General features: G+C 41.3%; 1 long non-coding RNA gene across 1 annotated transcript; it reads right to left on the bottom strand.

The window, feature by feature from the left end:
• Window positions 1-10332: 10332 nt before the first annotated feature.
• Window positions 10333-14052, bottom strand: LOC128324168 (uncharacterized). The gene is made up of 2 exons (XR_008306700.1): window positions 11940-14052; window positions 10333-10929 (listed from the first exon to the last, which is right to left on the bottom strand). It is a non-coding gene; the product is annotated as an uncharacterized LOC128324168 (long non-coding RNA).
• Between the last annotated feature and the right edge of the window lie 220 nt (window positions 14053-14272).

The raw sequence follows: 14272 nt of genomic DNA on the forward strand, positions 1-14272 counted from the left end.
TATTGCCAATTTGCCTAGAAGATAAAGGCTACCATTCTCTCACTGGGTGAGTGGAAGTGTTTGTCAAAGTGTCCGTTTAGATTATTCTTTTAAATGTGCAATTAGTATATCTAGATGATAATCTAATTACATGATTGTGACTAATGCACATTTTAAATACTACATTATAAGATCTTTCACATGTCAAAATTGGTGGGGGCAGGGTTGAGGGGAAGGCAGGAGACTCCCGTCTTCCCCCACAGGATCGGTGGCTCCTCTGGGCTCTGCCCAGGCAAGCAGTGCAGTAATTGGGAGCAGCAGGGGGAGAGAACCAGGCCTTCTGGAATCCCACAATGCACTGCACAAGCAGTAGAATGCATTGGGAAAGTTCCCACTGCTGGGCTGCTCCTTCTCTCCAGCTCTATGGAAACAATGGCTGCTGGCAGCCCAGGAGGAGCTGGCAGCAGCTAGAGCCCCTACACAACCCAGTTGTGAGGTAGGAGGCACCAACATCCTCCTGTCTCACTTTTAGCTCTGGTACAAAAGCAAAGCTACCTGGGGGTGGAATGCTGGGAGTGATCCCGGCACTGCACATGACCAGCCCTACCTGGTGTAGCCCTGTCCTACCCCAGTAGGGCTGATCATGTGATCAGCCCCTAGTCTCTAGTATTTAAATCCTGGGTAGAGAATATATGTTTTTCCCCCATTCAGATGATCATTTGTACATGCAAATCGGAAACTAATCGCACATTGAAAGTATCATCTGAACTTGCCCAAAGGGGTTTAAGTGTTCATAAAGCAGGAAATTAGTAGGGTGGGAAGAGGAAGCAGCAGCCAGCATGTTCACAGCTATTCTCATTCTGGCTCAACCAGAGGTGTAAGACTTCAGTAGGGCTGATGAATGCCTACAGAACTAAAAGTAGTCACGCTTCGCTTCATCCCTGTCTAAAACAAAGTTTTGTTTTCTCCCCTCTTCATCACAGTCCTTGCCTGATGCTAGGGGGAGGAAGAAAAATAATGGGCAGGCTCCAGTAAAACATAGCAGCTCGTGAAGGAGGATGTTTCTTCTTTCTCTTACTCACTGCAGTTCCTGCTCATACAAAGGACATGTGCAGTGTAGTGGTTAGAGTGTGGGACTAGGACCCGGAGACCTGAGTTCAAATCCCCATTCAGCCATGAACCCCCCTGGGTGACTCTGGGCCAGTCACATATCTCTCAGCCTTTCCTACCTCACAGGGTTGCTGTAAGGATAAATATAACCAGGTACACAGCTCTGGGCTCCTTGGAGGAAGAGTGGGATATAAATGTTAAACAAAAAAGTGCTTCCTCCCAATTTCAGCAGATTTCCCCCTTCCTCTGAAGCTCCCTGCCATCCTGTTCCCAAGGACCTCCCAATGCTCAGGAACAGCTGAAGCGGGGAAGAGGAGATTGGTAAGTCCATTTCTGCAAGGTTCCTTCCCAGGATCCAGCTCACTATATAGCGTACAGGACAGGAAGCAAACAGCTGTTTCTTAAACACTCAAGGAGAACTGAGGAAATCTAGTTGACAAATGAGAAGTTCTTCATCCAGGCAGACTGCCACCTGAGCCCTCCTGACTAGATGAAAGGAAGTCTTAAGTCATTGTTCATGGCTGAAGGTGTACAGTGACATAACACAGTGTCCAAATCGGAACACGTAGGCTTCTGCATCCAACAAAGTAAAGGTACTTTCAAAAAAGTATCCTTTCAAACTCCAAAGTGGTGGGTCACTTATATTTAGCAAGGACAGCTATCACTTCTCACTTATATTTAGCAGGAACAATAGCTGTGCTATTGAATTCAGCAACACAATACCATCTCGAGTGGCTGTTCCTGCGTGTGTGTGTGTGTATCATTATGAGCTCCATTGAGGTAATCTTCTCATTCCTTTTGTTTAATTTTGTTGTTGAAATGCATATTTTGCGCCCGTGCGTGCGTGCATGCGCGCACACACACACACACACACACACACACACACACACACACACACACACCCTATTTATTTAGTCAAGGATCTTGGAACTGCACTGATATATTTTCATGAAATGGCTATATTGGGTAATCGAAATGAAGACTTCAATGCATTTTGCAGATAATTATTCAGAGTCAGAGATGCGGAATTTAAAATGAAACTGCGGTGTCATTGAAGACTGAGGTGATACATGGAGGGCAGCATTAAAACCAGTTGCGCCCCACAGTAACTTAGCATTAAAGTATTCTGCAAATGTTCACTGTATACTTGTACAAGATGGGCAAAGATTATGCATGTATTAATGATATTAGACTGTCTGTGAAAGGTTATATGATTTACATAAAATCAGCACTAGTATAGAGGTGCAGATAATGCAGTGCTGAACATTCTTAAACTATATTTTTACTTCACTATATGGCAGTGTAGCCTTCTTTCATTTACCAAAATCTAAAGTTAAACCAGTAAAATATCGCAAATTTCAAATGGTAGGTAACAAGAGATAGCACAGTACTTACTGGACTGACAAACTTGGACACCATGAACAGAGAGAAATTTAATCCCATTATAATAAGCGCTCTTCAGCATGCAAAAGAAAACAAAACCAGCTAGAGAAGAGTCAGCTAAATATGTCTGTGAAGGATATAAAACTATTGGACTTTGCCATAAAGATCCAAATTCACACAAAGAAAGAAAGAAAGAAAGAAAGAAAGAAAGAAAGAAAGAAAGAAAGAAAGAAAGAAAGAAAGAAAGACCAGAATTCCCATGTAAGGCATAAATTACTAAATCAAGAATTTGACTTGGCCAATAACTAGAAAAATTCTGCAGTAAGTAGAAAAGAATGTTCAACTAACCATTTGATAGACCATTTCCGTGCTCTTGTACATTATTACTTCTGGGACTTGAAAATGGACTGATTAGGCACATTCTTTTTGTTGGTGAATAAGACGAGATTTTCTTGCTGCCCACCAATGATGTTGCTGGTACTTAAATAACAATAATAGTAATAATAACACCTGTAAGGATAATGTAGTGAAAGGCACCTTCACATTCTCCCTTTCAAACTTCACAATCCATATTATTGCCTCTACATTTCTTCCCAATGCAGGTTATGCAATTTTCTTAGAACAGGGGCATCATGCCTTTCAGGGGTGCACTTTCAAGGATATCACAGGTTCTTGGTTAAGTTCTAAGAAGTCCAGTATTCACAAAATAAACTACATTTTCAGACTTTGTGGTAGTAATATGAGTTTGGAAATAGCAATTTCCAAGGGATTGACAGAAGGTTGTTTTTGGGGGGTGAGGGCAAGAATTTCTGTTTGAGAAATATTGATGCAATATCTATGACTGTTTATCACATTAATGAAAATGGTGGGACAAATTAAAACCAGACAATTTACTTGAACCAGAGGGGTGGAGCATACTACTACTGCTGCTGCTACTACTACTAGAAAGTGGTCCTACTACTACTACTACTACTAGTAGTAATGTGGTCCTGTAGTAGTAATGTGGTCCTGAAAACTGAGACTAGATACATGGATGTAATCTTGCTCCAGAGTAAATCAATACTACTCCTGTATAGAACAAAATTATGGCTCTTTAATTAAGTGTGGCTTTGGTACATTTTCAATTATTTCAAAATGTTTTTGTATGCATACTAGGGTGTTGAAAAGTCAGGTTTCCAGAACTGGTTAGTCTTCCAATTTCCAAGTTACAATAGAGTTAATGGCTGTAGCACATTTGTGCAACCATGCACAGATGAAGACCCATACATAGTATACAATGTAGCTGAGATGGTTTCACTTGAGGACATCACAAGTAATTTAAGGTTTGATGACAAAGGCACACAACAGAGGAGAAGAGTGATTGCCAAGCTGGCACCATTAGAGGTACCTGGACCTTGTTTGTGCAGCAGCTGGTATGAGGTACATTCCTGAGCCTGCCCTAACAATTGATGAACAGATGTTAGATTTTTGAGGCACTGTCCCTTCTGGCAACATATGCCAAGCAGGTACAGTTGCTGTGATGCAGAAACAGCCTACCCACCAACAGGCAATGTTTACCTTGGGAAGCAAGCTGGAGGACTGCAACAAAGACAAGTAGGCCTTTAAGTTGTGCAGCAATGTATACAGCCATGGAACAACACTTGGGGATGCTTCAGGTGAATTGCCGCCTACAAATTAAAACCTTGTTGGAGTGCATGTAGAGGAGCGATCCAGAAGAGCATGCCCCTAATGCAATTAAACGATGCACCAAGAGTGCATGGACACATCCACCAGAGATGCCAGGGCAGGAGACGAACCTCTCCAGATGATCTTAACAGGTGGTGGGGCTCATGGTGAGGAAGACATTGAAGCTATATACACAACCAGGAGAAATCAGGCTAAGAGAGCCTAGCCCGATTTCTCCTGGTCATCTGCTGCCATGGGAGCTGCGTGGCTCCCAGCAGCAAACTACCTAAAGTACACCTCCCATTAAATGAGGTAACCTCGTTTGGTTGCTTGTGTGCTGCCGCGGCACAGTGCAACTCCACGTGTTGTGTGAAGCGCCTCATTCTTTTAAATACCCAGGGTCTAAGCTGTTTAGGCTTTATAGGTAATAACCAGCACCTTCTATTTTGCCCAGAAACGTATTGGCAGCCAGTGTAGTTCTTTCAACACAGGAGTAATATGGTCTCTCCTAGATGACCCAGAGACCAACCTGGCCACCACAATCTGGACCAACTGCAGTTTTCGGACTACACACAAAGGCAGTCCCACATAGAGCACACTGCAGTAATCCAGCCTAGAGGTTACCAGCATATGTACCACCGTTTTGAGGTCATTCATCTCAAAGGGATGAACATTTACAAAGGGAACCAATATCATCTATATTTGACTTGGCTGGGCAATGACAGCAGACATTGGTACAGTGTGTACACAAGAAGTGTGTGTCTAAGGACAGTTGACAAGAAACCAAGCAAAAGATGCGATGAATGGGGGAGACTTGCCTGAATGCACTTGACCAGTTCCCAGACCTGTGATGTTTGCCTTAAAGTCAGTCACAGTGTGTCCTTTCAGCTGAAATACTGAGATGTTGAAGTATAGGTCTTCATTAGTGTGGAGTTTGAAAGATTCACTTTTATTTGTTATTAACTCACATTCTCAGTGAGTGTACAGTCACACAGGGCGCGGTGCTTGGAATGTGGAGGTCCCCACTGAGCTCCCTTGAAGTGATATATTAAATTATTGTAGGTTACAATAATTTAATATATCACTTCAAGGGAGCGCAGTGGTCTGGAAAAGTTGGAAGGCATCTAATGTAACCAATGAGACTACTTGGGAGTAGGAAGTCCTAGTTGTGTGTAAAAGATCATGACTCCAGATGAAGGCTAATGAGACAAAGATACTTATTTTTATTTATTTATTACATTTTATATCCTGCTCCTCCTCCAAGGAGCCCAGAGCAGTGTAGCACAAGTTTCTTACGTTTCTCCTCACAACAGCCCTGTGAAGTAGGCTAGGCTGAGAGAGAAGTGACTGGCCTAGAGTCACCTAGCAAGTATCATGGCTGAATGGGGATTTGAACTCGGGTCTCCCGGTCCTAGTCCAGCACTCTAACCATGACACCACACTGGCTCTAATGGGATACCTGACCCATCAATTTCAGTAAGACTGCTTATGAGTAACTTAGTGTGGATGTTATTATTATTATTTTTACATTTATATCCCGCTCTTCCTCCAAGGAGCCCAGAGCGGTGTACTACATACTTGAGTTTCTCTTTCATAACAACCCTGTGAAGTAGGTTAGGCTGAGAGAGAAGTGACTGGCCCAGAGCCACCCAGCTAGTTTCATGGCTGAATGTGGATTTGAACTAAGGTCTCCCCGGTCCTAGTCCAGCACTCTAACCACTACACCACGCTGGATGTGAGCCAGTGAGTGGAGTACCCTGTAACTGTAACACTTAAACTGTAAAACTAAACATTGTAACACTTAAATTAATTTATATATGTACATACATACACAGACACAAAACTACATGTTACAATTATGAGACTGGTTACTCCTGTCACTGGCTGGTTTACATCCAGATTAAGTTATTCACAGGCAGTCTTATTGGATTTAATCTAAACTTGTCCCATTAATTTGTACTGTTATTGTTAAATTTTAATAGGAGTATTCATGAGTAACTTAGTCTGGATGTGAGCCAGTGGCTGGAATAGCCTGTCTTGTAACTGTAAAATTTAAGTATGTGTGTGTACGCGCGCGCACACACAATCTCTATGGGGTACATGAACTGAAGGTTTGCGACAAAACCAGCTACTATATCCCCCCTTAACCAGTTCTATCACAAAACTTCAGTTCAGATACCCCACTGAGATATATTTTGTGTGTGCGTGTGCATGCATGTGTGTGTGAGAACACACACAAATTTAAATGCTACAGTTACAAAACACCAGTTACATTCAGTTACATTCCAGCCACTGGTTTACATCCAAACTTAAGTTACTCATTAAGGTACTCTCATTAAAACTTAACAACAACAATACAAATTAATGAGCAAAGTTTAGATGGAGACTATCTACATGGGAGAGACCACCATTTAGAAGGGAGACACCATATATATGCTTCAGATCTGCCTAGAATATCTCACCGAATATAAAGAGGGTGATAGTTGCTCAATTGCTACAGAAACACCACCTATACATCCTCAAAATTGTCTTTCTTCATTATCATTTCATAGGGCAGTTCACATGATCATAAGAGACAAGAGGGGTAAGCAGCGAGGTGGCCAATTTTGCAGATGATACCAGGTAGTGAAATCCAAAACTGATTGTGATGAGCTCCAAAAGGATCTCTCCAAACTCGGTGAGTGGGTGACAAAGTGGCAAATGCGGTTCAGTGTTGGCAAGTGTAAAGTGATGCACATTGGGATGAAAAACCCCAACTTCAAGTATACGCTGATGGGATCTGAGCTGTCGGTGACGGACCAGGAGAGGGATCTTGGGGTTGTGGTGGACAGTTCGTTGAAAGTGTAGAGTCAATGTGCCGCAGCTGTGAAAAAGGCCAATTATATGCTAGGAATCATTAGGAAGGGGATTGAAAATAAAACGGCTAATATTATAATACCCTTATACAAAACGATGATGCGGCCAGACTTGGAGTACTGCGTACAATTCTGGTCACCACATCTAAAAAAGGACATTGTAGAACTGGAAAAGGTGCAGAAGAGGGCAACCAAGATGATCAGGGGCCTAGAGCATCCTTCTTATGAGGCAAAGCTACAACACCTGGGGCTATTTAGTTGAGAAAAAAGACGAGTGCGGGGAGACATGATGGAGGTCTATAAAATCATGCATGGTGTGGAGAAAGTGGATAGAGAGAAATTCTTCTCCCTCTTCCACAACACTAGAACCAGGGGTCATCCCATGAAATTGATTTCCAGGAAATTTAGGACCAACAAACAGAAGTACTTTTTCACACAACGCATAATCCACTTGTGGAATTCTCTGCCACAAGATGTGGTGACAGCCAACAACCTGGATGGCTTTAAGAGGGAGTTTGGATAACTTCATGGAGGAGAGGTCTATCAATGGCTACTAGTTGGAGGGCTATAGGCCACCTCCAGCCTCAAAGGCAGGATGCCTCTGAATACCAGTTGCAGGGGAGTAACAGCAGGAGACAGGGCATGCCCTCAACTCCTGCCTGTGGCTTCCAGAGGCATCTGGTAGGCCACTGTGTGAAACAGGATGATGGACTAGATGGGCCTTGGGCCTGATCCAGCAGGGCTCTTCTTAAGAGCTACCCGGTTTCAGAGTTGGGCACACTCCCGTTTTGTGATCATGTGCTAGATAAAAACAAGGTAGCAGACAGGGAGCTTGATCATCTGACAAGCCCCACCTGAGTAGCACAAGCATGTCCCAAGCTTCTGAATGAGGCAGGTGGAAAAATCATCCAACCCAGCTGGATTTGACAAATGATCAAGCTGCCCGCCCTCTATCTTTTCTTAATCTAACACACAATCACAAAATGGAAGTGTGCCCAGCAATTGAAATTGTTTAGAACTCGTCTCCTACCAGTTTATGGTCCCATTAACTGCCCTCAAATGTTTAATTCTGGAGATGAATTCTGGAGATGAATGCCCACTGCAATGCAGCTAATGCAGATTTGAAGTGTAGCTAATCTGGACTCAAGCAGATTAATTATATGATGTGCATAATATTGTCTCATAGAATAAAGAGCACCACCAGATCAGTTGACCTGTTCAACTCTGCAACAAAAACAGTCACTGTTTATATTCACTAGCTTTCATCCTTCTTTGTGTGGTCTCCCCATCTTTGATTAACAGAACTCTAAACTGATCAAGGAAACAGTGCAATCCTATGAGTGTTTATTTAGAAGTAACCAAGCCTATTTTCAATGAAGCTTCCTCTCAGTTAAATGTGGATAGGATTGGCTAGTTAGTTGATTAATTGTATGTTTAAGTTGATCAATTATAGGAACATAGGAAACTGCCATATGCTGAATCAGACCATTGGTCTATCTAGCTCAATGTTGTCTTCACAGACTGGCAGCAGCTTTTCCAAGGTTACAGGCAGGAATCTCCCCCGATTACCTGATGTGCCTTGAAATCCCCCATCCCCAAGTTACAGTACTACCTGCATATACTTCATAACCTTGTGGGTTTCCAAATCCTCGTGTGTAAATCTTTGTAGATATATCATGTACAAACAACCACTTTGTATATAATTGTGCTTTGGCAACGTACTGTATGCTTTGGTAGTTTGTTGGTTCAATAAAAAAATCTTGTCCTATAAAAAAAATTAAAAAATCTTGTCCTATCTTGGAAAAGCCAGGGAGGGAACTTGAAACCTTCTGCTCTTCACAGAGCGGCTTCATCCCCTGAGGGGAATATCTTGCAGTGCTCACATCAAGTCTCCCATTCAGATGTAACCAGGACAGACCCTGCTTAGCTATGGGGGCAAGTCATGCTTGCTATCACAAGACCAGCTCTCCTCTCCTTTTTATTAAATTATATGCAGATGTACTTCAGTATAAACAAACAATACAACTGAAGAAAAAGCATATTTGTTTCCAGATTATTCATACATATGTCCCAGCAGGCACCATCTTAGGAGCGGCATTGCCTTGTGTATGGGAGAAGAAGGAATGATTCTTCTAAGATGGTGCCTACAACAACCCACATTTTTTGCAAATTATTGTATTAAAATAATTAACATTTAATAATGCTGCCTGATTAATTGATGGCATCTTTTTAGTCAATCAAAAGTTTTCCAAGCAATTAATTTAACCAACGAATTAACTAAATGTTGCAGCCCAACTGTCTAACAGAAGATTTCAAATTTGCTCCTCACCTTTTCATATTTCCCAAAATCTTACAACATGAATGTATTCCCCAAACCCCGTAGCCAGGCAGTAGCATTGCCTCTCTCAAGGCAACCGTGCAGCTGAAAAACTGTCTCCGACACAAGTTAAGTTCGCAAATGTCCTTTTACTGCCATTCCTGACTTTACTTCTTCCTATATATGTTTCCCTATATGCGCTAACTGCTCATTTGAGTCACTTATGGATAATGAAGAATAGCATACTCCCCCATCCAATTTTTTATTGTTACTTTCCAACGCTTAGCAATTATCTAGAATCCACACTAGGCAAAAATCCTGGTCATAAATGGCTTCAGTGATTCATGCTATCACTGAATATTTTGAAAACTTGATAAAACCTCAAGCTTTCTACAAAGAAATTTTGATAGTACAAACATCCTAAATGGTTCTTCTCAAAACAGACTCCCCCCCCGCTCTTTTAATTTGCATTTCAGGGGGGAAAACAGCTTTAGGGAGGAACAGACTAATTTCAAGCTGGACCACTCGCCTCCGAAAATGCTACTCTGACCAAGGAAACAGATGCAAAATTACAATCACAGCTGTATTCAGAGCACAACAAGGTGGGTAATGGAAAACTAAATTGCTCATTAAATTGCTAATGATTTTTGTTAGTGCCACTACTGTATTTTGTCACCTTTGTTTAAATACAAAAAGAGTACAGAAGATGTTTAACATTGCCAAGTTTCCAATTTTGCTAAGTACTGCTGAGACCTCTGAAGACTACCATCTATAAAGAAATCATGGGGATGTGCAGACAAAACAGGAGGTTCATTTTATTGACTAACCATTTAGGCATTCATGCTTCCCCACCCATTTTGCTTCCTTTAAGGCAACCTGCCTCATGAACTCTTCTGCATTAGTGTTCATAGCAACACCCACAGTTGGTACTGGAAGAAAATAAACTGGCATATGTCGTGACATGATGGCACTGGAAATACACTATTGCCACATTTTATTTTTTAAAAAGAAATGGAAAAAAAATCAGTGCAACAGTACAATTTTATTTTTATTGTGATAACTGTAGGGGAAATTTATTACAGTGTGAGTATGTTATCGTTTCATTATGTTAGATTAGCTGAGAGAGGCAATTATGTTCTCAACATAAAAATGTCTTTAATGTTTTCATTTCCATTTTGCAGTTTATAATATGCAGAACACAGCATTATCATAATCCCATATTGTTATATGTACAGTGAGATGGCAGTGCATTTGCTTCTTCAATTATGGAGCTAATTTCTAATAAATGATTTCACAAAGGTCCTTCATCCATTCGGCATTTGAGAGAGGTACATACATAATAAAAACCCACTGCCGGTCTTTCAGTTATAGCCAATTGCTTTATACAGACAAAGTCAGAATATTATAGAAGAACAGTTTTTCTCCCAAAGATGTCTGGCAGTCACTTCTCCATATTTGGAGGTGCTTTATTGCAGATTGTCAAGTAATTTATGATAATCTCATTAAACCACTGATCATTTATGTATATCCTAGAAAATAATGTAATAAAGGAGCAAGAAGGAACACAAAACTTACTTTCCCCATGGTTAGGCGCTCCAACTTCAGAGGTCTTTTAACACTCTGTGTGTGAGAGAGAAGAAAATAGGCTTTATTATCCTCCAAAACCAGATTTTCTCTTGGAAAGATCTTTAAGCAGTGCTGGTCAAATGATATGGACAATCATCTTTTGTTTTACGCCCAGAAACTAACTTCATACAAAGCAAATATATTAACTAGTTAGTGAACAACAAAAACTGTGGCTACTGGGTCATTCATGTCTTGGTGTGTCCCCAACACAACTTATCGCTCCAATTCTGCAACCTGGGACAAACCAGTTCAGACTGGCATAATGATGTCACACTATCCAAAACAATTAATAAAAAAAATATTTGCTTCTCATAAAATACAAAAAATGAATGCAATTGCACACAAGTGCAGAATAACTTACCTTTTGTGTAGGTGTTGTAATTATTTTGCCATTCTAAGAAATAGTGTATTAGGCATTTAAACGTCAGTACAGTCAAGGTGAAAAAAGTAGTTCTTCTCATCATTTTAGCTCTTAACATGATTCAGTGCTACTAGACTATGACTTAACTAGGGAACAGATGCTCTATGCGTTTACAGGTCCCCAAACCATAAGAAACTATTTTCTCGTCTTCTTCACTATACTGATTCAGGAACGTGCCAAGCTTTCTCTGTAAAATCTGTTCTGCTGAACTGGATGCCCAGCTGTTAATGGCAACACTAGGAATGGAAAGCTGAATATTTATAATACTTTACATCGTACAGCTGTCTTCTAAAGAGCAGTCATCAAAATTTTATTGAATGCAGACTAAATACTCAAAGGAAAGAAAGGTCAACATAAATTAAGACTATTTTTCCCAGAGACAACTCCAACTTTTAAAGTACATTCTTAAATCTTAAACAACAGTTAAAGGCTTTTTTATATAAAGCAACTAAAAAACCTTTAAAATCATCCAATAAAAGCTTCAGAAGATTATTTTAGATTAAACAAGCTTTGCAGAAGCATTTCATTCAGGATAGAGAGGCACAGACATTATATAGGAAATAAGCCATTTTTATTTACTAACCAATGCTGAAAATGCTTTATAAACATCAGATTCAATCTACACAGTGGGGCCTATGGATAAGCATAGATGGTCAGACACACTAGCAGGCCAGGCCTGAACTGGCTGCACTCAAAACATCTTTATTTATTTTTCTTCGAGGTGAACTGTGGAAAGAAAGAAAAACATCTTTGGATCATAATTATATTATACTACTCCCAATTTAAAACCTTATGTTGAAAAGAGCCACCTACAATATTTTGCTTTATGAAAACGAGACAATCAACAATGCAAGATTTCAATTTTTTATATTAAAAAGCCATTCACATTCTTGCCAAGGGACAATCAAAGCTGAAACACTTTGACAAAATTCTTATAAGTGTTTTTCTTTTTAAGTATAGTGGCCAATATTGCTTAAGGAATGAAGACTCCATTACATCTTCCACTCCGGTATCAGCAGTGAAACATTTTATGTATTAATACATTCACTCTGCAAAGGTGCTCTAGGGAACCATGTATTTGCATGCTATACTAAGGCATGTTATGATGGAAGTTTTTATGATGGACTTCAAAGGAAGCTGGAAGCCAAAGCACAGGTTTTGGACTCAAGGTAATTTTATGATTAGGATAAATAAAAAACTACATGAAAATCCCATTAAATTATAGCCTCCTGTGGGGGGTGGGAATGACAAAAAATGGTGGAATGCTCAAGCACCACACTATTTAATATCTGTCAGTTACTTTGGATAGTAATAGAGTTATAATGTGTCCAAATTTTGCATCACTTGTCTGTGGACACTATAAATTATCAGATCATTGATATGCTATTCTCCCCAATGCCTTAACAGGCAGGGACACCATTACAAATTTCAGTGGTGGCATTAAGGGAAATCTAGCCAAGCTAAAGGCTTGCTCTTAAAAGAATTCAAGGTTCAATTGTGGAAATCCGCCCACTCTCCCCTTTATTTGGGAAACATTTGTTACATTTATTTTGTATCATTGTTTATATGTCATAGGATTTGAATAGGAGGGCATAAGTTCTATTTCGTCTGGACTTGTTTGTTATTCAAACCAGACTGCAGAAAAAAATTTCAGAAGTGGAGAAACTGAACAAATAACATGCATGAAAATGCACATTACAGATTTTGGCTCTTGCTTTCTTTGACTTCTGAGAAGAAGCGGTGGGAATACGCCCTTTCCTTTGAAGCAAACCTTTGAATAGAGATGTGCATGAACCGGTTTGGTGCCTCCTTAGGGAAGTGCCAAACTGGCTCGGGAACCTGCAGCCGAATCAGTATGGCAGGGTGGGGAGTGGTTCCATTAAGAAGCAGGTATGTAGTTCCTTACCTCTCCCCTGCCACCGCGCCGTTTTACAGGTGTGGCAAACACTCTAACGAAGGCTGAGTGCTGCAGCTGTGTGAAGCCTTTGATAGAGTGTGTGCAACACCCACAAAAGAGGCAGAGTGGCAGTGGAGCAGGTAAAGACCTGCTTACCTGCTTCTTAAGGGAACCGTTCCCCACCCATGGCTGCCTAAGCCCATTTGGGCACATACTTACCTTTGAGAATGTTAAGATGGTGGAGGAACAGAAGACATAATCATATGAACGGGGCCAATGATGATATTAAATATTAAAAGATGCAGTGCACCAAGATAAGGAATGACATACTGTGCAGCATTACTCATGCAGTGGAATGCAATGTTTGTGCAGTTGCACAAGAGCAGAAACTGCAGAGTTGCATGACAGTGCAGTCATCTATATAATTAATTCTTTTAGCCGGCATGCGTGTCCAGGATTTGGCGGCGGAATTCTCGTGACACGCTGCGAGAGTTCCGGCGAGAGGCCCAGCCAAGTGAGGAGGGAGGAGGAGAGGGAGAAGAAAATGGTGGCGGCGGGCGGGCGGAGGAGTAGAGGAGAGAAAAGCAGCAGCGGCAGGCGGGTGGAAGTGGGGAGAAAAAAGCAGAGAAAAGTGGCAGCTGTGGGCAGACGGGAGGGAGAAAAAAACGGTGGCGGCGGAGCCCTTTTTGGCCACTCGCCGCCCGGTGAGGCTCTGTGTGGGGGGAGGAATGGTGGGGGGAGGAATGGGAGGGGGGAGAGCTAGATAGCATGGAGCTGAAGGGAAGGGGAAGAGAGGAGAGACCGGGGCAGGAGGGAGGGGAAAACAGCTGGACCCAAAGCGCCGCACAGATGCTCTGTGCGGAGTCGGCTAGTTACCTATAATTTTATTAATGTTGTGCAGCATGCTCACTAGGATGCTTATGAGCTCACCCATCCTATAACTTTCTGTAACGTAATGTATATTGGCTTCTTGGCATCTGAAAACATATTAGAATGTGCATCATAGTATTTGGATTATA

Source organism: Hemicordylus capensis, chromosome 4 (assembly GCF_027244095.1).
Source record: "Hemicordylus capensis ecotype Gifberg chromosome 4, rHemCap1.1.pri, whole genome shotgun sequence".
Lineage (NCBI taxonomy): Eukaryota > Metazoa > Chordata > Lepidosauria > Squamata > Cordylidae > Hemicordylus > Hemicordylus capensis.